Source organism: Schistocerca gregaria, chromosome 2 (genome assembly GCF_023897955.1).
Source record: "Schistocerca gregaria isolate iqSchGreg1 chromosome 2, iqSchGreg1.2, whole genome shotgun sequence".
Classification (NCBI taxonomy): domain Eukaryota; kingdom Metazoa; phylum Arthropoda; class Insecta; order Orthoptera; family Acrididae; genus Schistocerca; species Schistocerca gregaria.
In genome coordinates, this window is record NC_064921.1 from 1,017,295,874 (window position 1) to 1,017,312,539 (window position 16,666).

The 16,666-nt window shown below is 52.3% G+C and overlaps 49 non-coding genes across 49 annotated transcripts; 15 read left to right on the forward strand and 34 right to left on the reverse strand.

Moving 5' to 3' along the window:
* Window positions 1–568: 568 nt before the first annotated feature.
* Window positions 569–641, reverse strand: Trnav-aac (transfer RNA valine (anticodon AAC)). Its single transcript has one exon. It is a non-coding gene; the product is annotated as a tRNA-Val (tRNA).
* A 158-nt stretch (window positions 642–799) lies between these two features.
* Trnav-uac (transfer RNA valine (anticodon UAC)) lies at window positions 800–872 on the reverse strand. The gene has a single exon. It is a non-coding gene; the product is annotated as a tRNA-Val (tRNA).
* Window positions 873–1,284: 412 nt separating this feature from the next.
* On the forward strand, window positions 1,285–1,356 carry Trnap-cgg (transfer RNA proline (anticodon CGG)). The gene has a single exon. It is a non-coding gene; the product is annotated as a tRNA-Pro (tRNA).
* A 195-nt stretch (window positions 1,357–1,551) lies between these two features.
* Window positions 1,552–1,624, reverse strand: Trnav-aac (transfer RNA valine (anticodon AAC)). The gene has a single exon. It is a non-coding gene; the product is annotated as a tRNA-Val (tRNA).
* A 158-nt stretch (window positions 1,625–1,782) lies between these two features.
* Window positions 1,783–1,855, reverse strand: Trnav-uac (transfer RNA valine (anticodon UAC)). Its single transcript has one exon. It is a non-coding gene; the product is annotated as a tRNA-Val (tRNA).
* A 412-nt stretch (window positions 1,856–2,267) lies between these two features.
* Window positions 2,268–2,339, forward strand: Trnap-cgg (transfer RNA proline (anticodon CGG)). The gene has a single exon. It is a non-coding gene; the product is annotated as a tRNA-Pro (tRNA).
* Window positions 2,340–2,534: 195 nt separating this feature from the next.
* Trnav-aac (transfer RNA valine (anticodon AAC)) lies at window positions 2,535–2,607 on the reverse strand. The gene has a single exon. It is a non-coding gene; the product is annotated as a tRNA-Val (tRNA).
* A 158-nt stretch (window positions 2,608–2,765) lies between these two features.
* Window positions 2,766–2,838, reverse strand: Trnav-uac (transfer RNA valine (anticodon UAC)). Its single transcript has one exon. It is a non-coding gene; the product is annotated as a tRNA-Val (tRNA).
* A 413-nt stretch (window positions 2,839–3,251) lies between these two features.
* On the forward strand, window positions 3,252–3,323 carry Trnap-cgg (transfer RNA proline (anticodon CGG)). The gene has a single exon. It is a non-coding gene; the product is annotated as a tRNA-Pro (tRNA).
* A 195-nt stretch (window positions 3,324–3,518) lies between these two features.
* Trnav-aac (transfer RNA valine (anticodon AAC)) lies at window positions 3,519–3,591 on the reverse strand. The gene has a single exon. It is a non-coding gene; the product is annotated as a tRNA-Val (tRNA).
* A 158-nt stretch (window positions 3,592–3,749) lies between these two features.
* Trnav-uac (transfer RNA valine (anticodon UAC)) lies at window positions 3,750–3,822 on the reverse strand. Its single transcript has one exon. It is a non-coding gene; the product is annotated as a tRNA-Val (tRNA).
* A 412-nt stretch (window positions 3,823–4,234) lies between these two features.
* Window positions 4,235–4,306, forward strand: Trnap-cgg (transfer RNA proline (anticodon CGG)). Its single transcript has one exon. It is a non-coding gene; the product is annotated as a tRNA-Pro (tRNA).
* Window positions 4,307–4,501: 195 nt separating this feature from the next.
* Trnav-aac (transfer RNA valine (anticodon AAC)) lies at window positions 4,502–4,574 on the reverse strand. The gene has a single exon. It is a non-coding gene; the product is annotated as a tRNA-Val (tRNA).
* Window positions 4,575–4,732: 158 nt separating this feature from the next.
* On the reverse strand, window positions 4,733–4,805 carry Trnav-uac (transfer RNA valine (anticodon UAC)). Its single transcript has one exon. It is a non-coding gene; the product is annotated as a tRNA-Val (tRNA).
* A 679-nt stretch (window positions 4,806–5,484) lies between these two features.
* Trnav-aac (transfer RNA valine (anticodon AAC)) lies at window positions 5,485–5,557 on the reverse strand. The gene has a single exon. It is a non-coding gene; the product is annotated as a tRNA-Val (tRNA).
* A 158-nt stretch (window positions 5,558–5,715) lies between these two features.
* Trnav-uac (transfer RNA valine (anticodon UAC)) lies at window positions 5,716–5,788 on the reverse strand. The gene has a single exon. It is a non-coding gene; the product is annotated as a tRNA-Val (tRNA).
* Window positions 5,789–6,200: 412 nt separating this feature from the next.
* Trnap-cgg (transfer RNA proline (anticodon CGG)) lies at window positions 6,201–6,272 on the forward strand. The gene has a single exon. It is a non-coding gene; the product is annotated as a tRNA-Pro (tRNA).
* A 195-nt stretch (window positions 6,273–6,467) lies between these two features.
* On the reverse strand, window positions 6,468–6,540 carry Trnav-aac (transfer RNA valine (anticodon AAC)). Its single transcript has one exon. It is a non-coding gene; the product is annotated as a tRNA-Val (tRNA).
* A 158-nt stretch (window positions 6,541–6,698) lies between these two features.
* On the reverse strand, window positions 6,699–6,771 carry Trnav-uac (transfer RNA valine (anticodon UAC)). Its single transcript has one exon. It is a non-coding gene; the product is annotated as a tRNA-Val (tRNA).
* A 412-nt stretch (window positions 6,772–7,183) lies between these two features.
* On the forward strand, window positions 7,184–7,255 carry Trnap-cgg (transfer RNA proline (anticodon CGG)). Its single transcript has one exon. It is a non-coding gene; the product is annotated as a tRNA-Pro (tRNA).
* A 195-nt stretch (window positions 7,256–7,450) lies between these two features.
* Window positions 7,451–7,523, reverse strand: Trnav-aac (transfer RNA valine (anticodon AAC)). Its single transcript has one exon. It is a non-coding gene; the product is annotated as a tRNA-Val (tRNA).
* A 158-nt stretch (window positions 7,524–7,681) lies between these two features.
* Trnav-uac (transfer RNA valine (anticodon UAC)) lies at window positions 7,682–7,754 on the reverse strand. The gene has a single exon. It is a non-coding gene; the product is annotated as a tRNA-Val (tRNA).
* A 413-nt stretch (window positions 7,755–8,167) lies between these two features.
* Window positions 8,168–8,239, forward strand: Trnap-cgg (transfer RNA proline (anticodon CGG)). The gene has a single exon. It is a non-coding gene; the product is annotated as a tRNA-Pro (tRNA).
* Window positions 8,240–8,434: 195 nt separating this feature from the next.
* Trnav-aac (transfer RNA valine (anticodon AAC)) lies at window positions 8,435–8,507 on the reverse strand. The gene has a single exon. It is a non-coding gene; the product is annotated as a tRNA-Val (tRNA).
* A 158-nt stretch (window positions 8,508–8,665) lies between these two features.
* On the reverse strand, window positions 8,666–8,738 carry Trnav-uac (transfer RNA valine (anticodon UAC)). Its single transcript has one exon. It is a non-coding gene; the product is annotated as a tRNA-Val (tRNA).
* A 412-nt stretch (window positions 8,739–9,150) lies between these two features.
* Trnap-cgg (transfer RNA proline (anticodon CGG)) lies at window positions 9,151–9,222 on the forward strand. The gene has a single exon. It is a non-coding gene; the product is annotated as a tRNA-Pro (tRNA).
* A 195-nt stretch (window positions 9,223–9,417) lies between these two features.
* Trnav-aac (transfer RNA valine (anticodon AAC)) lies at window positions 9,418–9,490 on the reverse strand. The gene has a single exon. It is a non-coding gene; the product is annotated as a tRNA-Val (tRNA).
* A 158-nt stretch (window positions 9,491–9,648) lies between these two features.
* Window positions 9,649–9,721, reverse strand: Trnav-uac (transfer RNA valine (anticodon UAC)). The gene has a single exon. It is a non-coding gene; the product is annotated as a tRNA-Val (tRNA).
* Window positions 9,722–10,133: 412 nt separating this feature from the next.
* Window positions 10,134–10,205, forward strand: Trnap-cgg (transfer RNA proline (anticodon CGG)). Its single transcript has one exon. It is a non-coding gene; the product is annotated as a tRNA-Pro (tRNA).
* A 195-nt stretch (window positions 10,206–10,400) lies between these two features.
* Trnav-aac (transfer RNA valine (anticodon AAC)) lies at window positions 10,401–10,473 on the reverse strand. The gene has a single exon. It is a non-coding gene; the product is annotated as a tRNA-Val (tRNA).
* Window positions 10,474–10,631: 158 nt separating this feature from the next.
* Window positions 10,632–10,704, reverse strand: Trnav-uac (transfer RNA valine (anticodon UAC)). Its single transcript has one exon. It is a non-coding gene; the product is annotated as a tRNA-Val (tRNA).
* A 412-nt stretch (window positions 10,705–11,116) lies between these two features.
* Trnap-cgg (transfer RNA proline (anticodon CGG)) lies at window positions 11,117–11,188 on the forward strand. The gene has a single exon. It is a non-coding gene; the product is annotated as a tRNA-Pro (tRNA).
* A 195-nt stretch (window positions 11,189–11,383) lies between these two features.
* On the reverse strand, window positions 11,384–11,456 carry Trnav-aac (transfer RNA valine (anticodon AAC)). The gene has a single exon. It is a non-coding gene; the product is annotated as a tRNA-Val (tRNA).
* Window positions 11,457–11,614: 158 nt separating this feature from the next.
* Trnav-uac (transfer RNA valine (anticodon UAC)) lies at window positions 11,615–11,687 on the reverse strand. Its single transcript has one exon. It is a non-coding gene; the product is annotated as a tRNA-Val (tRNA).
* Window positions 11,688–12,099: 412 nt separating this feature from the next.
* Trnap-cgg (transfer RNA proline (anticodon CGG)) lies at window positions 12,100–12,171 on the forward strand. Its single transcript has one exon. It is a non-coding gene; the product is annotated as a tRNA-Pro (tRNA).
* Window positions 12,172–12,366: 195 nt separating this feature from the next.
* Trnav-aac (transfer RNA valine (anticodon AAC)) lies at window positions 12,367–12,439 on the reverse strand. Its single transcript has one exon. It is a non-coding gene; the product is annotated as a tRNA-Val (tRNA).
* A 158-nt stretch (window positions 12,440–12,597) lies between these two features.
* On the reverse strand, window positions 12,598–12,670 carry Trnav-uac (transfer RNA valine (anticodon UAC)). Its single transcript has one exon. It is a non-coding gene; the product is annotated as a tRNA-Val (tRNA).
* A 412-nt stretch (window positions 12,671–13,082) lies between these two features.
* Window positions 13,083–13,154, forward strand: Trnap-cgg (transfer RNA proline (anticodon CGG)). The gene has a single exon. It is a non-coding gene; the product is annotated as a tRNA-Pro (tRNA).
* Window positions 13,155–13,349: 195 nt separating this feature from the next.
* Window positions 13,350–13,422, reverse strand: Trnav-aac (transfer RNA valine (anticodon AAC)). Its single transcript has one exon. It is a non-coding gene; the product is annotated as a tRNA-Val (tRNA).
* Window positions 13,423–13,580: 158 nt separating this feature from the next.
* Window positions 13,581–13,653, reverse strand: Trnav-uac (transfer RNA valine (anticodon UAC)). Its single transcript has one exon. It is a non-coding gene; the product is annotated as a tRNA-Val (tRNA).
* Window positions 13,654–14,065: 412 nt separating this feature from the next.
* Window positions 14,066–14,137, forward strand: Trnap-cgg (transfer RNA proline (anticodon CGG)). The gene has a single exon. It is a non-coding gene; the product is annotated as a tRNA-Pro (tRNA).
* Window positions 14,138–14,332: 195 nt separating this feature from the next.
* On the reverse strand, window positions 14,333–14,405 carry Trnav-aac (transfer RNA valine (anticodon AAC)). Its single transcript has one exon. It is a non-coding gene; the product is annotated as a tRNA-Val (tRNA).
* Window positions 14,406–14,563: 158 nt separating this feature from the next.
* On the reverse strand, window positions 14,564–14,636 carry Trnav-uac (transfer RNA valine (anticodon UAC)). The gene has a single exon. It is a non-coding gene; the product is annotated as a tRNA-Val (tRNA).
* Window positions 14,637–15,048: 412 nt separating this feature from the next.
* On the forward strand, window positions 15,049–15,120 carry Trnap-cgg (transfer RNA proline (anticodon CGG)). The gene has a single exon. It is a non-coding gene; the product is annotated as a tRNA-Pro (tRNA).
* Window positions 15,121–15,315: 195 nt separating this feature from the next.
* Window positions 15,316–15,388, reverse strand: Trnav-aac (transfer RNA valine (anticodon AAC)). The gene has a single exon. It is a non-coding gene; the product is annotated as a tRNA-Val (tRNA).
* A 158-nt stretch (window positions 15,389–15,546) lies between these two features.
* Trnav-uac (transfer RNA valine (anticodon UAC)) lies at window positions 15,547–15,619 on the reverse strand. Its single transcript has one exon. It is a non-coding gene; the product is annotated as a tRNA-Val (tRNA).
* Window positions 15,620–16,031: 412 nt separating this feature from the next.
* Trnap-cgg (transfer RNA proline (anticodon CGG)) lies at window positions 16,032–16,103 on the forward strand. Its single transcript has one exon. It is a non-coding gene; the product is annotated as a tRNA-Pro (tRNA).
* Window positions 16,104–16,298: 195 nt separating this feature from the next.
* On the reverse strand, window positions 16,299–16,371 carry Trnav-aac (transfer RNA valine (anticodon AAC)). Its single transcript has one exon. It is a non-coding gene; the product is annotated as a tRNA-Val (tRNA).
* Window positions 16,372–16,529: 158 nt separating this feature from the next.
* Trnav-uac (transfer RNA valine (anticodon UAC)) lies at window positions 16,530–16,602 on the reverse strand. Its single transcript has one exon. It is a non-coding gene; the product is annotated as a tRNA-Val (tRNA).
* Window positions 16,603–16,666: the final 64 nt, after the last annotated feature.

Sequence of the window (16,666 nt, forward strand, 5' to 3'; positions counted from 1 at the left end):
GGGCTCAAGAAGTCTTCGGGGTGCTCGAGAGGGTGTCTGCCGTAGCACCCCTAACGAGATAGCGGCGTTTCCCGCAGTCGTGATTGCAAGTCATAGCAGCAAAAGCAATCACTTTCTTAGCAGCAGGGAGTGCGAGCCCAGCGGCAGCTCTACATGAAGGTACCAATAGCCCAGGAAGGCCGCCGACCGCGGGAATTCGCGCCGCCCCCATCCCGCCAGCCTACACGAGACTTTCCAGAGCACCCTGGACCACATCGAGGCACCCAGTGCACTGAAATAATAGTCATTCGCCATGTCAGATGGCTCGTTGGTGTAGGGGTATGATTCCTGCTTCGGGTGCAGGAGGTCACGGGTTCAAATCCCGGACGAGCCCTAGCGTTTTGTGCAAACTGATCGCACATGAGTGGCTGAGTCGATGCAAAATGCTCGGCGGCAGTATCAAATGAATTTCATATTTGATGTGAGCAATTGACTCTCTGATCCGACGTGTGAAGGCGATTACGAAGGTTTTTGGGTACAGATGGAAGCAGATGCATGTTACTATGTCTTGTTTTTAATGATGAAAAAGTGTTTCCGCCCGGGATCGAACCGGGGACCTTCTGCGTGTTAGGCAGACGTGATAACCGCTACACCACGGAAACTACTTGTGTGCGCCATACCTTAGAGACAACTCGTGCTGATGTTGTCATCGTAACTAAAAAATTAAATAAATGCGCTACTTGCATAACAAAGGTACATGCAGAAGATCCTCACATGACGTGGCTCACTGGAGTACAATGCGACACAGGCAAGAAAATACTGTTCCCGCCCGGGATCGAACCGGGGACCTTCTGCGTGTAAAGCAGACGTGATAACCGCTACACTACGGAAACCGCGGACGGGAGGAGTCCATCCCCGTTCACTCGAAATTACCTCAGCCTCTCTCCCGTCCGCGAATGCACACGCGACGGTTCTTTTGACAGCCTGGAAACCATTACAGCCGAGGGCTCAAGAAGTCTTCGGGGTGCTCGAGAGTGTGTCTGCCGTAGCACCCCTAACGAGATAGCGGCGTTTCCCGCAGTCGTGATTGCAAGTCATAGCAGCAAAAGCAATCACTTTCTTAGCAGCAGGGAGTGCGAGCCCAGCGGCAGCTCTACATGAAGGTACCAATAGCCCAGGAAGGCCGCCGACCGCGGGAATTCGCGCCGCCCCCATCCCGCCAGCCTACACGAGACTTTCCAGAGCACCCTGGACCACATCGAGGCACCCAGTGCACTGAAATAATAGTCATTCGCCATGTCAGATGGCTCGTTGGTCTAGGGGTATGATTCCTGCTTCGGGTGCAGGAGGTCCCGGGTTCAAATCCCGGACGAGCCCTAGCGTTTTGTGCAAACTGATCGCACATGAGTGGCTGAGTCGATGCAAAATGCTCGGCGGCAGTATCAAATGAATTTCATATTTGATGTGAGCAATTGACACTCTGATCCGACGTGTGAAGGCGATTACGAAGGTTTTTGGGTACAGATGGAAGCAGATGCATGTTACTATGTCTTGTTTTTAATGATGAAAAAGTGTTTCCGCCCGGGATCGAACCGGGGACCTTCTGCGTGTTAGGCAGACGTGATAACCGCTACACCACGGAAACTACTTGTGTGCGCCATACCTTAGAGACAACTCGTGCTGATGTTGACATCGTAACTAAAAAATTAAATAAATGCGCTTCTTGCATAACAAAGGTACATGCAGAAGATCCTCACATGACGTGGCTCACTGGAGTACAATGCGACACAGGCAAGAAAATACTGTTCCCGCCCGGGATCGAACCGGGGACCTTCTGCGTGTAAAGCAGACGTGATAACCGCTACACTACGGAAACCGCGGACGGGAGGAGTCCATCCCCGTTCACTCGAAATTACCTCAGCCTCTCTCCCGTCCGCGAATGCACACGCGACGGTTCTTTTGACAGCCTGGAAACCATTACAGCCGAGGGCTCAAGAAGTCTTCGGGGTGCTCGAGAGGGTGTCTGCCGTAGCACCCCTAACGAGATAGCGGCGTTTCCCGCAGTCGTGATTGCAAGTCATAGCAGCAAAAGCAATCACTTTCTTAGCAGCAGGGAGTGCGAGCCCAGCGGCAGCTCTACATGAAGGTACCAATAGCCCAGGAAGGCCGCCGACCGCGGGAATTCGCGCCGCCCCCATCCCGCCAGCCTACACGAGACTTTCCAGAGCACCCTGGACCACATCGAGGCACCCAGTGCACTGAAATAATAGTCATTCGCCATGTCAGATGGCTCGTTGGTCTAGGGGTATGATTCCTGCTTCGGGTGCAGGAGGTCCCGGGTTCAAATCCCGGACGAGCCCTAGCGTTTTGTGCAAACTGATCGCACATGAGTGGCTGAGTCGATGCAAAATGCTCGGCGGCAGTATCAAATGAATTTCATATTTGATGTGAGCAATTGACACTCTGATCCGACGTGTGAAGGCGATTACGAAGGTTTTTGGGTACAGATGGAAGCAGATGCATGTTACTATGTCTTGTTTTTAATGATGAAAAAGTGTTTCCGCCCGGGATCGAACCGGGGACCTTCTGCGTGTTAGGCAGACGTGATAACTGCTACACCACGGAAACTACTTGTGTGCGCCATACCTTAGAGACAACTCGTGCTGATGTTGACATCGTAGCTAAAAAATTAAATAAATGCGCTTCTTGCATAACAAAGGTACATGCAGAAGATCCTCACATGACGTGGCTCACTGGAGTACAATGCGACACAGGCAAGAAAATACTGTTCCCGCCCGGGATCGAACCGGGGACCTTCTGCGTGTAAAGCAGACGTGATAACCGCTACACTACGGAAACCGCGGACGGGAGGAGTCCATCCCCGTTCACTCGAAAAATACCTCAGCCTCTCTCCCGTCCGCGAATGCACACGCGACGGTTCTTTTGACAGCCTGGAAACCATTACAGCCGAGGGCTCAAGAAGTCTTCGGGGTGCTCGAGAGGGTGTCTGCCGTAGCACCCCTAACGAGATAGCGGCGTTTCCCGCAGTCGTGATTGCAAGTCATAGCAGCAAAAGCAATCACTTTCTTAGCAGCAGGGAGTGCGAGCCCAGCGGCAGCTCTACATGAAGGTACCAATAATCCAGGAAGGCCGCCGACCGCGGGAATTCGCGCCGCCCCCATCCCGCCAGCCTACACGAGACTTTCCAGAGCACCCTGGACCACATCGAGGCACCCAGTGCACTGAAATAATAGTCATTCGCCATGTCAGATGGCTCGTTGGTCTAGGGGTATGATTCCTGCTTCGGGTGCAGGAGGTCCCGGGTTCAAATCCCGGACGAGCCCTAGCGTTTTGTGCAAACTGATCGCACATGAGTGGCTGAGTCGATGCAAAATGCTCGGCGGCAGTATCAAATGAATTTCATATTTGATGTGAGCAATTGACACTCTGATCCGACGTGTGAAGGCGATTACGAAGGTTTTTGGGTACAGATGGAAGCATATGCATGTTACTATGTCTTGTTTTTAATGATGAAAAAGTGTTTCCGCCCGGGATCGAACCGGGGACCTTCTGCGTGTTAGGCAGACGTGATAACCGCTACACCACGGAAACTACTTGTGTGCGCCATACCTTAGAGACAACTCGTGCTGATGTTGACATCGTAACTAAAAAATTAAATAAATGCGCTTCTTGCATAACAAAGGTACATGCAGAAGATCCTCACATGACGTGGCTCACTGGAGTACAATGCGACACAGGCAAGAAAATACTGTTCCCGCCCGGGATCGAACCGGGGACCTTCTGCGTGTAAAGCAGACGTGATAACCGCTACACTACGGAAACCGCGGACGGGAGGAGTCCATCCCCGTTCACTCGAAATTACCTCAGCCTCTCTCCCGTCCGCGAATGCACACGCGACGGTTCTTTTGACAGCCTGGAAACCATTACAGCCGAGGGCTCAAGAAGTCTTCGGGGTGCTCGAGAGGGTGTCTGCCGTAGCACCCCTAACGAGATAGCGGCGTTTCCCGCAGTCGTGATTGCAAGTCATAGCAGCAAAAGCAATCACTTTCTTAGCAGCAGGGAGTGCGAGCCCAGCGGCAGCTCTACATGAAGGTACCAATAGCCCAGGAAGGCCGCCGACCGCGGGAATTCGCGCCGCCCCCATCCCGCCAGCCTACACGAGACTTTCCAGAGCACCCTGGACCACATCGAGGCACCCAGTGCACTGAAATAATAGTCATTCGCCATGTCAGATGGCTCGTTGGTCTAGGGGTATGATTCCTGCTTCGGGTGCAGGAGGTCCCGGGTTCAAATCCCGGACGAGCCCTAGCGTTTTGTGCAAACTAATCGCACATGAGTGGCTGAGTCGATGCAAAATGCTCGGCGGCAGTATCAAATGAATTTCATATTTGATGTGAGCAATTGACACTCTGATCCGACGTGTGAAGGCGATTACGAAGGTTTTTGGGTACAGATGGAAGCAGATGCATGTTACTATGTCTTGTTTTTAATGATGAAAAAGTGTTTCCGCCCGGGATCGAACCGGGGACCTTCTGCGTGTTAGGCAGACGTGATAACCGCTACACCACGGAAACTACTTGTGTGCGCCATACCTTAGAGACAACTCGTGCTGATGTTGACATCGTAACTAAAAAATTAAATAAATGCGCTTCTTGCATAACAAAGGTACATGCAGAAGATCCTCACATGACGTAGCTCACTGTAGTACAATGCGACACAGGCAAGAAAATACTGTTCCCGCCCGGGATCGAACCGGGGACCTTCTGCGTGTAAAGCAGACGTGATAACCGCTACACTACGGAAACTGCGGACGGGAGGAGTCCATCCCCGTTCACTCGAAATTACCTCAGCCTCTCTCCCGTCCGCGAATGCACACGCGACGGTTCTTTTGACAGCCTGGAAACCATTACAGCCGAGGGCTCAAGAAGTCTTCGGGGTGCTCGAGAGGGTGTCTGCCGTAGCACCCCTAACGAGATAGCGGCGTTTCCCGCAGTCGTGATTGCAAGTCATAGCAGCAAAAGCAATCACTTTCTTAGCAGCAGGGAGTGCGAGCCCAGCGGCAGCTCTACATGAAGGTACCAATAGCCCAGGAAGGCCGCCGACCGCGGGAATTCGCGCCGCCCCCATCCCGCCAGCCTACACGAGACTTTCCAGAGCACCCTGGACCACATCGAGGCACCCAGTGCACTGAAATAATAGTCATTCGCCATGTCAGATGGCTCGTTGGTGTAGGGGTATGATTCCTGCTTCGGGTGCAGGAGGTCACGGGTTCAAATCCCGGACGAGCCCTAGCGTTTTGTGCAAACTGATCGCACATGAGTGGCTGAGTCGATGCAAAATGCTCGGCGGCAGTATCAAATGAATTTCATATTTGATGTGAGCAATTGACTCTCTGATCCGACGTGTGAAGGCGATTACGAAGGTTTTTGGGTACAGATGGAAGCAGATGCATGTTACTATGTCTTGTTTTTAATGATGAAAAAGTGTTTCCGCCCGGGATCGAACCGGGGACCTTCTGCGTGTTAGGCAGACGTGATAACCGCTACACCACGGAAACTACTTGTGTGCGCCATACCTTAGAGACAACTCGTGCTGATGTTGTCATCGTAACTAAAAAATTAAATAAATGCGCTACTTGCATAACAAAGGTACATGCAGAAGATCCTCACATGACGTGGCTCACTGGAGTACAATGCGACACAGGCAAGAAAATACTGTTCCCGCCCGGGATCGAACCGGGGACCTTCTGCGTGTAAAGCAGACGTGATAACCGCTACACTACGGAAACCGCGGACGGGAGGAGTCCATCCCCGTTCACTCGAAATTACCTCAGCCTCTCTCCCGTCCGCGAATGCACACGCGACGGTTCTTTTGACAGCCTGGAAACCATTACAGCCGAGGGCTCAAGAAGTCTTCGGGGTGCTCGAGAGTGTGTCTGCCGTAGCACCCCTAACGAGATAGCGGCGTTTCCCGCAGTCGTGATTGCAAGTCATAGCAGCAAAAGCAATCACTTTCTTAGCAGCAGGGAGTGCGAGCCCAGCGGCAGCTCTACATGAAGGTACCAATAGCCCAGGAAGGCCGCCGACCGCGGGAATTCGCGCCGCCCCCATCCCGCCAGCCTACACGAGACTTTCCAGAGCACCCTGGACCACATCGAGGCACCCAGTGCACTGAAATAATAGTCATTCGCCATGTCAGATGGCTCGTTGGTCTAGGGGTATGATTCCTGCTTCGGGTGCAGGAGGTCCCGGGTTCAAATCCCGGACGAGCCCTAGCGTTTTGTGCAAACTGATCGCACATGAGTGGCTGAGTCGATGCAAAATGCTCGGCGGCAGTATCAAATGAATTTCATATTTGATGTGAGCAATTGACACTCTGATCCGACGTGTGAAGGCGATTACGAAGGTTTTTGGGTACAGATGGAAGCAGATGCATGTTACTATGTCTTGTTTTTAATGATGAAAAAGTGTTTCCGCCCGGGATCGAACCGGGGACCTTCTGCGTGTTAGGCAGACGTGATAACCGCTACACCACGGAAACTACTTGTGTGCGCCATACCTTAGAGACAACTCGTGCTGATGTTGACATCGTAACTAAAAAATTAAATAAATGCGCTTCTTGCATAACAAAGGTACATGCAGAAGATCCTCACATGACGTGGCTCACTGGAGTACAATGCGACACAGGCAAGAAAATACTGTTCCCGCCCGGGATCGAACCGGGGACCTTCTGCGTGTAAAGCAGACGTGATAACCGCTACACTACGGAAACCGCGGACGGGAGGAGTCCATCCCCGTTCACTCGAAATTACCTCAGCCTCTCTCCCGTCCGCGAATGCACACGCGACGGTTCTTTTGACAGCCTGGAAACCATTACAGCCGAGGGCTCAAGAAGTCTTCGGGGTGCTCGAGAGGGTGTCTGCCGTAGCACCCCTAACGAGATAGCGGCGTTTCCCGCAGTCGTGATTGCAAGTCATAGCAGCAAAAGCAATCACTTTCTTAGCAGCAGGGAGTGCGAGCCCAGCGGCAGCTCTACATGAAGGTACCAATAGCCCAGGAAGGCCGCCGACCGCGGGAATTCGCGCCGCCCCCATCCCGCCAGCCTACACGAGACTTTCCAGAGCACCCTGGACCACATCGAGGCACCCAGTGCACTGAAATAATAGTCATTCGCCATGTCAGATGGCTCGTTGGTCTAGGGGTATGATTCCTGCTTCGGGTGCAGGAGGTCCCGGGTTCAAATCCCGGACGAGCCCTAGCGTTTTGTGCAAACTGATCGCACATGAGTGGCTGAGTCGATGCAAAATGCTCGGCGGCAGTATCAAATGAATTTCATATTTGATGTGAGCAATTGACACTCTGATCCGACGTGTGAAGGCGATTACGAAGGTTTTTGGGTACAGATGGAAGCAGATGCATGTTACTATGTCTTGTTTTTAATGATGAAAAAGTGTTTCCGCCCGGGATCGAACCGGGGACCTTCTGCGTGTTAGGCAGACGTGATAACTGCTACACCACGGAAACTACTTGTGTGCGCCATACCTTAGAGACAACTCGTGCTGATGTTGACATCGTAGCTAAAAAATTAAATAAATGCGCTTCTTGCATAACAAAGGTACATGCAGAAGATCCTCACATGACGTGGCTCACTGGAGTACAATGCGACACAGGCAAGAAAATACTGTTCCCGCCCGGGATCGAACCGGGGACCTTCTGCGTGTAAAGCAGACGTGATAACCGCTACACTACGGAAACCGCGGACGGGAGGAGTCCATCCCCGTTCACTCGAAAAATACCTCAGCCTCTCTCCCGTCCGCGAATGCACACGCGACGGTTCTTTTGACAGCCTGGAAACCATTACAGCCGAGGGCTCAAGAAGTCTTCGGGGTGCTCGAGAGGGTGTCTGCCGTAGCACCCCTAACGAGATAGCGGCGTTTCCCGCAGTCGTGATTGCAAGTCATAGCAGCAAAAGCAATCACTTTCTTAGCAGCAGGGAGTGCGAGCCCAGCGGCAGCTCTACATGAAGGTACCAATAATCCAGGAAGGCCGCCGACCGCGGGAATTCGCGCCGCCCCCATCCCGCCAGCCTACACGAGACTTTCCAGAGCACCCTGGACCACATCGAGGCACCCAGTGCACTGAAATAATAGTCATTCGCCATGTCAGATGGCTCGTTGGTCTAGGGGTATGATTCCTGCTTCGGGTGCAGGAGGTCCCGGGTTCCAATCCCGGACGAGCCCTAGCGTTTTGTGCAAACTGATCGCACATGAGTGGCTGAGTCGATGCAAAATGCTCGGCGGCAGTATCAAATGAATTTCATATTTGATGTGAGCAATTGACACTCTGATCCGACGTGTGAAGGCGATTACGAAGGTTTTTGGGTACAGATGGAAGCAGATGCATGTTACTATGTCTTGTTTTTAATGATGAAAAAGTGTTTCCGCCCGGGATCGAACCGGGGACCTTCTGCGTGTTAGGCAGACGTGATAACCGCTACACCACGGAAACTACTTGTGTGCGCCATACCTTAGAGACAACTCGTGCTGATGTTGTCATCGTAACTAAAAAATTAAATAAATGCGCTACTTGCATAACAAAGGTACATGCAGAAGATCCTCACATGACGTGGCTCACTGGAGTACAATACGACATAGGCAAGAAAATACTGTTCCCACCCGGGATCGAACCGGGGACCTTCTGCGTGTAAAGCAGACGTGATAAACGCTACACTACGGAAACTGCGGACGGGAGGAGTCCATCCCCGTTCACTCGAAATTACCTCAGCCTCTCTCCCGTCCGCGAATGCACACGCGACGGTTCTTTTGACAGCCTGGAAACCATTACAGCCGAGGGCTCAAGAAGTCTTCGGGGTGCTCGAGAGGGTGTCTGCCGTAGCACCCCTAACGAGATAGCGGCGTTTCCCGCAGTCGTGATTGCAAGTCATAGCAGCAAAAGCAATCACTTTCTTAGCAGCAGGGAGTGCGAGCCCAGCGGCAGCTCTACATGAAGGTACCAATAATCCAGGAAGGCCGCCGACCGCGGGAATTCGCGCCGCCCCCATCCCGCCAGCCTACACGAGACTTTCCAGAGCACCCTGGACCACATCGAGGCACCCAGTGCACTGAAATAATAGTCATTCGCCATGTCAGATGGCTCGTTGGTCTAGGGGTATGATTCCTGCTTCGGGTGCAGGAGGTCCCGGGTTCAAATCCCGGACGAGCCCTAGCGTTTTGTGCAAACTGATCGCACATGAGTGGCTGAGTCGATGCAAAATGCTCGGCGGCAGTATCAAATGAATTTCATATTTGATGTGAGCAATTGACACTCTGATCCGACGTGTGAAGGCGATTACGAAGGTTTTTGGGTACAGATGGAAGCAGATGCATGTTACTATGTCTTGTTTTTAATGATGAAAAAGTGTTTCCGCCCGGGATCGAACCGGGGACCTTCTGCGTGTTAGGCAGACGTGATAACCGCTACACCACGGAAACTACTTGTGTGCGCCATACCTTAGAGACAACTCGTGCTGATGTTGTCATCGTAACTAAAAAATTAAATAAATGCGCTACTTGCATAACAAAGGTACATGCAGAAGATCCTCACATGACGTGGCTCACTGGAGTACAATACGACATAGGCAAGAAAATACTGTTCCCGCCCGGGATCGAACCGGGGACCTTCTGCGTGTAAAGCAGACGTGATAACCGCTACACTACGGAAACTGCGGGCGGGAGGAGTCCATCCCCGTTCACTCGAAATTACCTCAGCCTCTCTCCCGTCCGCGAATGCACACGCGACGGTTCTTTTGACAGCCTGGAAACCATTACAGCCGAGGGCTCAAGAAGTCTTCGGGGTGCTCGAGAGGGTGTCTGCCGTAGCACCCCTAACGAGATAGCGGCGTTTCCCGCAGTCGTGATTGCAAGTCATAGCAGCAAAAGCAATCACTTTCTTAGCAGCAGGGAGTGCGAGCCCAGCGGCAGCTCTACATGAAGGTACCAATAGCCCAGGAAGGCCGCCGACCGCGGGAATTCGCGCCGCCCCCATCCCGCCAGCCTACACGAGACTTTCCAGAGCACCCTGGACCACATCGAGGCACCCAGTGCACTGAAATAATAGTCATTCGCCATGTCAGATGGCTCGTTGGTCTAGGGGTATGATTCCTGCTTCGGGTGCAGGAGGTCCCGGGTTCAAATCCCGGACGAGCCCTAGCGTTTTGTGCAAACTGATCGCACATGAGTGGCTGAGTCGATGCAAAATGCTCGGCGGCAGTATCAAATGAATTTCATATTTGATGTGAGCAATTGACACTCTGATCCGACGTGTGAAGGCGATTACGAAGGTTTTTGGGTACAGATGGAAGCAGATGCATGTTACTATGTCTTGTTTTTAATGATGAAAAAGTGTTTCCGCCCGGGATCGAACCGGGGACCTTCTGCGTGTTAGGCAGACGTGATAACCGCTACACCACGGAAACTACTTGTGTGCGCCATACCTTAGAGACAACTCGTGCTGATGTTGTCATCGTAACTAAAAAATTAAATAAATGCGCTACTTGCATAACAAAGGTACATGCAGAAGATCCTCACATGACGTGGCTCACTGGAGTACAATACGACACAGGCAAGAAAATACTGTTCCCGCCCGGGATCGAACCGGGGACCTTCTGCGTGTAAAGCAGACGTGATAACCGCTACACTACGGAAACTGCGGACGGGAGGAGTCCATCCCCGTTCACTCGAAATTACCTCAGCCTCTCTCCCGTCCGCGAATGCACACGCGACGGTTCTTTTGACAGCCTGGAAACCATTACAGCCGAGGGCTCAAGAAGTCTTCGGGGTGCTCGAGAGGGTGTCTGCCGTAGCACCCCTAACGAGATAGCGGCGTTTCCCGCAGTCGTGATTGCAAGTCATAGCAGCAAAAGCAATCACTTTCTTAGCAGCAGGGAGTGCGAGCCCAGCGGCAGCTCTACATGAAGGTACCAATAGCCCAGGAAGGCCGCCGACCGCGGGAATTCGCGCCGCCCCCATCCCGCCAGCCTACACGAGACTTTCCAGAGCACCCTGGACCACATCGAGGCACCCAGTGCACTGAAATAATAGTCATTCGCCATGTCAGATGGCTCGTTGGTCTAGGGGTATGATTCCTGCTTCGGGTGCAGGAGGTCCCGGGTTCAAATCCCGGACGAGCCCTAGCGTTTTGTGCAAACTGATCGCACATGAGTGGCTGAGTCGATGCAAAATGCTCGGCGGCAGTATCAAATGAATTTCATATTTGATGTGAGCAATTGACACTCTGATCCGACGTGTGAAGGCGATTACGAAGGTTTTTGGGTACAGATGGAAGCAGATGCATGTTACTATGTCTTGTTTTTAATGATGAAAAAGTGTTTCCGCCCGGGATCGAACCGGGGACCTTCTGCGTGTTAGGCAGACGTGATAACCGCTACACCACGGAAACTACTTGTGTGCGCCATACCTTAGAGACAACTCGTGCTGATGTTGTCATCGTAACTAAAAAATTAAATAAATGCGCTACTTGCATAACAAAGGTACATGCAGAAGATCCTCACATGACGTGGCTCACTGGAGTACAATACGACACAGGCAAGAAAATACTGTTCCCGCCCGGGATCGAACCGGGGACCTTCTGCGTGTAAAGCAGACGTGATAACCGCTACACTACGGAAACTGCGGACGGGAGGAGTCCATCCCCGTTCACTCGAAATTACCTCAGCCTCTCTCCCGTCCGCGAATGCACACGCGACGGTTCTTTTGACAGCCTGGAAACCATTACAGCCGAGGGCTCAAGAAGTCTTCGGGGTGCTCGAGAGGGTGTCTGCCGTAGCACCCCTAACGAGATAGCGGCGTTTCCCGCAGTCGTGATTGCAAGTCATAGCAGCAAAAGCAATCACTTTCTTAGCAGCAGGGAGTGCGAGCCCAGCGGCAGCTCTACATGAAGGTACCAATAATCCAGGAAGGCCGCCGACCGCGGGAATTCGCGCCGCCCCCATCCCGCCAGCCTACACGAGACTTTCCAGAGCACCCTGGACCACATCGAGGCACCCAGTGCACTGAAATAATAGTCATTCGCCATGTCAGATGGCTCGTTGGTCTAGGGGTATGATTCCTGCTTCGGGTGCAGGAGGTCCCGGGTTCAAATCCCGGACGAGCCCTAGCGTTTTGTGCAAACTGATCGCACATGAGTGGCTGAGTCGATGCAAAATGCTCGGCGGCAGTATCAAATGAATTTCATATTTGATGTGAGCAATTGACACTCTGATCCGACGTGTGAAGGCGATTACGAAGGTTTTTGGGTACAGATGGAAGCAGATGCATGTTACTATGTCTTGTTTTTAATGATGAAAAAGTGTTTCCGCCCGGGATCGAACCGGGGACCTTCTGCGTGTTAGGCAGACGTGATAACCGCTACACCACGGAAACTACTTGTGTGCGCCATACCTTAGAGACAACTCGTGCTGATGTTGTCATCGTAACTAAAAAATTAAATAAATGCGCTACTTGCATAACAAAGGTACATGCAGAAGATCCTCACATGACGTGGCTCACTGGAGTACAATACGACATAGGCAAGAAAATACTGTTCCCGCCCGGGATCGAACCGGGGACCTTCTGCGTGTAAAGCAGACGTGATAACCGCTACACTACGGAAACTGCGGACGGGAGGAGTCCATCCCCGTTCACTCGAAATTACCTCAGCCTCTCTCCCGTCCGCGAATGCACACGCGACGGTTCTTTTGACAGCCTGGAAACCATTACAGCCGAGGGCTCAAGAAGTCTTCGGGGTGCTCGAGAGGGTGTCTGCCGTAGCACCCCTAACGAGATAGCGGCGTTTCCCGCAGTCGTGATTGCAAGTCATAGCAGCAAAAGCAATCACTTTCTTAGCAGCAGGGAGTGCGAGCCCAGCGGCAGCTCTACATGAAGGTACCAATAGCCCAGGAAGGCCGCCGACCGCGGGAATTCGCGCCGCCCCCATCCCGCCAGCCTACACGAGACTTTCCAGAGCACCCTGGACCACATCGAGGCACCCAGTGCACTGAAATAATAGTCATTCGCCATGTCAGATGGCTCGTTGGTCTAGGGGTATGATTCCTGCTTCGGGTGCAGGAGGTCCCGGGTTCAAATCCCGGACGAGCCCTAGCGTTTTGTGCAAACTGATCGCACATGAGTGGCTGAGTCGATGCAAAATGCTCGGCGGCAGTATCAAATGAATTTCATATTTGATGTGAGCAATTGACACTCTGATCCGACGTGTGAAGGCGATTACGAAGGTTTTTGGGTACAGATGGAAGCAGATGCATGTTACTATGTCTTGTTTTTAATGATGAAAAAGTGTTTCCGCCCGGGATCGAACCGGGGACCTTCTGCGTGTTAGGCAGACGTGATAACCGCTACACCACGGAAACTACTTGTGTGCGCCATACCTTAGAGACAACTCGTGCTGATGTTGTCATCGTAACTAAAAAATTAAATAAATGCGCTACTTGCATAACAAAGGTACATGCAGAAGATCCTCACATGACGTGGCTCACTGGAGTACAATACGACACAGGCAAGAAAATACTGTTCCCGCCCGGGATCGAACCGGGGACCTTCTGCGTGTAAAGCAGACGTGATAACCGCTACACTACGGAAACTGCGGACGGGAGGAGTCCATCCCCGTTCACTCGAAATTACCTCAGCCTCTCTCCCGTCCGCGAATGCACACGCGACGGTTCTTTTGACAGCCTGGAAACCATTACAGCCGAGGGCTCAAGAAGTCTTCGGGGTGCTCGAGAGGGTGTCTGCCGTAGCACCCCTAACGAGATAGCGGCGTTTCCCGCAGTCGTGATTGCAAGTCATAGCAGCAAAAGCAATCACTTTCTTAGCAGCAGGGAGTGCGAGCCCAGCGGCAGCTCTACATGAAGGTACCAATAGCCCAGGAAGGCCGCCGACCGCGGGAATTCGCGCCGCCCCCATCCCGCCAGCCTACACGAGACTTTCCAGAGCACCCTGGACCACATCGAGGCACCCAGTGCACTGAAATAATAGTCATTCGCCATGTCAGATGGCTCGTTGGTCTAGGGGTATGATTCCTGCTTCGGGTGCAGGAGGTCCCGGGTTCAAATCCCGGACGAGCCCTAGCGTTTTGTGCAAACTGATCGCACATGAGTGGCTGAGTCGATGCAAAATGCTCGGCGGCAGTATCAAATGAATTTCATATTTGATGTGAGCAATTGACACTCTGATCCGACGTGTGAAGGCGATTACGAAGGTTTTTGGGTACAGATGGAAGCAGATGCATGTTACTATGTCTTGTTTTTAATGATGAAAAAGTGTTTCCGCCCGGGATCGAACCGGGGACCTTCTGCGTGTTAGGCAGACGTGATAACCGCTACACCACGGAAACTACTTGTGTGCGCCATACCTTAGAGACAACTCGTGCTGATGTTGTCATCGTAACTAAAAAATTAAATAAATGCGCTACTTGCATAACAAAGGTACATGCAGAAGATCCTCACATGACGTGGCTCACTGGAGTACAATACGACATAGGCAAGAAAATACTGTTCCCGCCCGGGATCGAACCGGGGACCTTCTGCGTGTAAAGCAGACGTGATAACCGCTACACTACGGAAACTGCGGACGGGAGGAGTCCATCCCCGTTCACTCGAAATTACCTCAGCCTCTCTCCCGTCCGCGAATGCACACGCGACGGTTCTTTTGACAGCCTGGAAACCATTACAGCCGAGGGCTCAAGAAGTCTTCGGGGTGCTCGAGAGGGTGTCTGCCGTAGCACCCCTAACGAGATAGCGGCGTTTCCCGCAGTCGTGATTGCAAGTCATAGCAGCAAAAGCAATCACTTTCTTAGCAGCAGGGAGTGCGAGCCCAGCGGCAGCTCTACATGAAGGTACCAATAGCCCAGGAAGGCCGCCGACCGCGGGAATTCGCGCCGCCCCCATCCCGCCAGCCTACACGAGACTTTCCAGAGCACCCTGGACCACATCGAGGCACCCAGTGCACTGAAATAATAGTCATTCGCCATGTCAGATGGCTCGTTGGTCTAGGGGTATGATTCCTGCTTCGGGTGCAGGAGGTCCCGGGTTCAAATCCCGGACGAGCCCTAGCGTTTTGTGCAAACTGATCGCACATGAGTGGCTGAGTCGATGCAAAATGCTCGGCGGCAGTATCAAATGAATTTCATATTTGATGTGAGCAATTGACACTCTGATCCGACGTGTGAAGGCGATTACGAAGGTTTTTGGGTACAGATGGAAGCAGATGCATGTTACTATGTCTTGTTTTTAATGATGAAAAAGTGTTTCCGCCCGGGATCGAACCGGGGACCTTCTGCGTGTTAGGCAGACGTGATAACCGCTACACCACGGAAACTACTTGTGTGCGCCATACCTTAGAGACAACTCGTGCTGATGTTGTCATCGTAACTAAAAAATTAAATAAATGCGCTACTTGCATAACAAAGGTACATGCAGAAGATCCTCACATGACGTGGCTCACTGGAGTACAATACGACATAGGCAAGAAAATACTGTTCCCGCCCGGGATCGAACCGGGGACCTTCTGCGTGTAAAGCAGACGTGATAACCGCTACACTACGGAAACTGCGGACGGGAGGAGTCCATCCCCGTTCACTCGAAATTACCTCAGCCTCTCTCCCGTCCGCGAATGCACACGCGACGGTTCTTTTGACAGCCTGGAAACCATTACAGCCGAGGGCTCAAGAAGTCTTCGGGGTGCTCGAGAGGGTGTCTGCCGTAGCACCCCTAACGAGATAGCGGCGTTTCCCGCAGTCGTGATTGCAAGTCATAGCAGCAAAAGCAATCACTTTCTTAGCAGCAGGGAGTGCGAGCCCAGCGGCAGCTCTACATGAAGGTACCAATAGCCCAGGAAGGCCGCCGACCGCGGGAATTCGCGCCGCCCCCATCCCGCCAGCCTACACGAGACTTTCCAGAGCACCCTGGACCACATCGAGGCACCCAGTGCACTGAAATAATAGTCATTCCCCATGTCAGATGGCTCGTTGGTCTAGGGGTATGATTCCTGCTTCGGGTGCAGGAGGTCCCGGGTTCAAATCCCGGACGAGCCCTAGCGTTTTGTGCAAACTGATCGCACATGAGTGGCTGAGTCGATGCAAAATGCTCGGCGGCAGTATCAAATGAATTTCATATTTGATGTGAGCAATTGACACTCTGATCCGACGTGTGAAGGCGATTACGAAGGTTTTTGGGTACAGATGGAAGCAGATGCATGTTACTATGTCTTGTTTTTAATGATGAAAAAGTGTTTCCGCCCGGGATCGAACCGGGGACCTTCTGCGTGTTAGGCAGACGTGATAACCGCTACACCACGGAAACTACTTGTGTGCGCCATACCTTAGAGACAACTCGTGCTGATGTTGACATCGTAACGAAAAAATTAAATAAATGCGCTTCTTGCATAACAAAGGTACATGCAGAAGATCCTCACATGACGTAGCTCACTGTAGTACAATGCGACACAGGCAAGAAAATACTGTTCCCGCCCGGGATCGAACCGGGGACCTTCTGCGTGTAAAGCAGACGTGATAACCGCTACACTACGGAAACTGCGGACGGGAGGAGTCCATCCCCGTTCACTCGAAATTACCTCAGCCTCTCTCCCGTCCGCGAA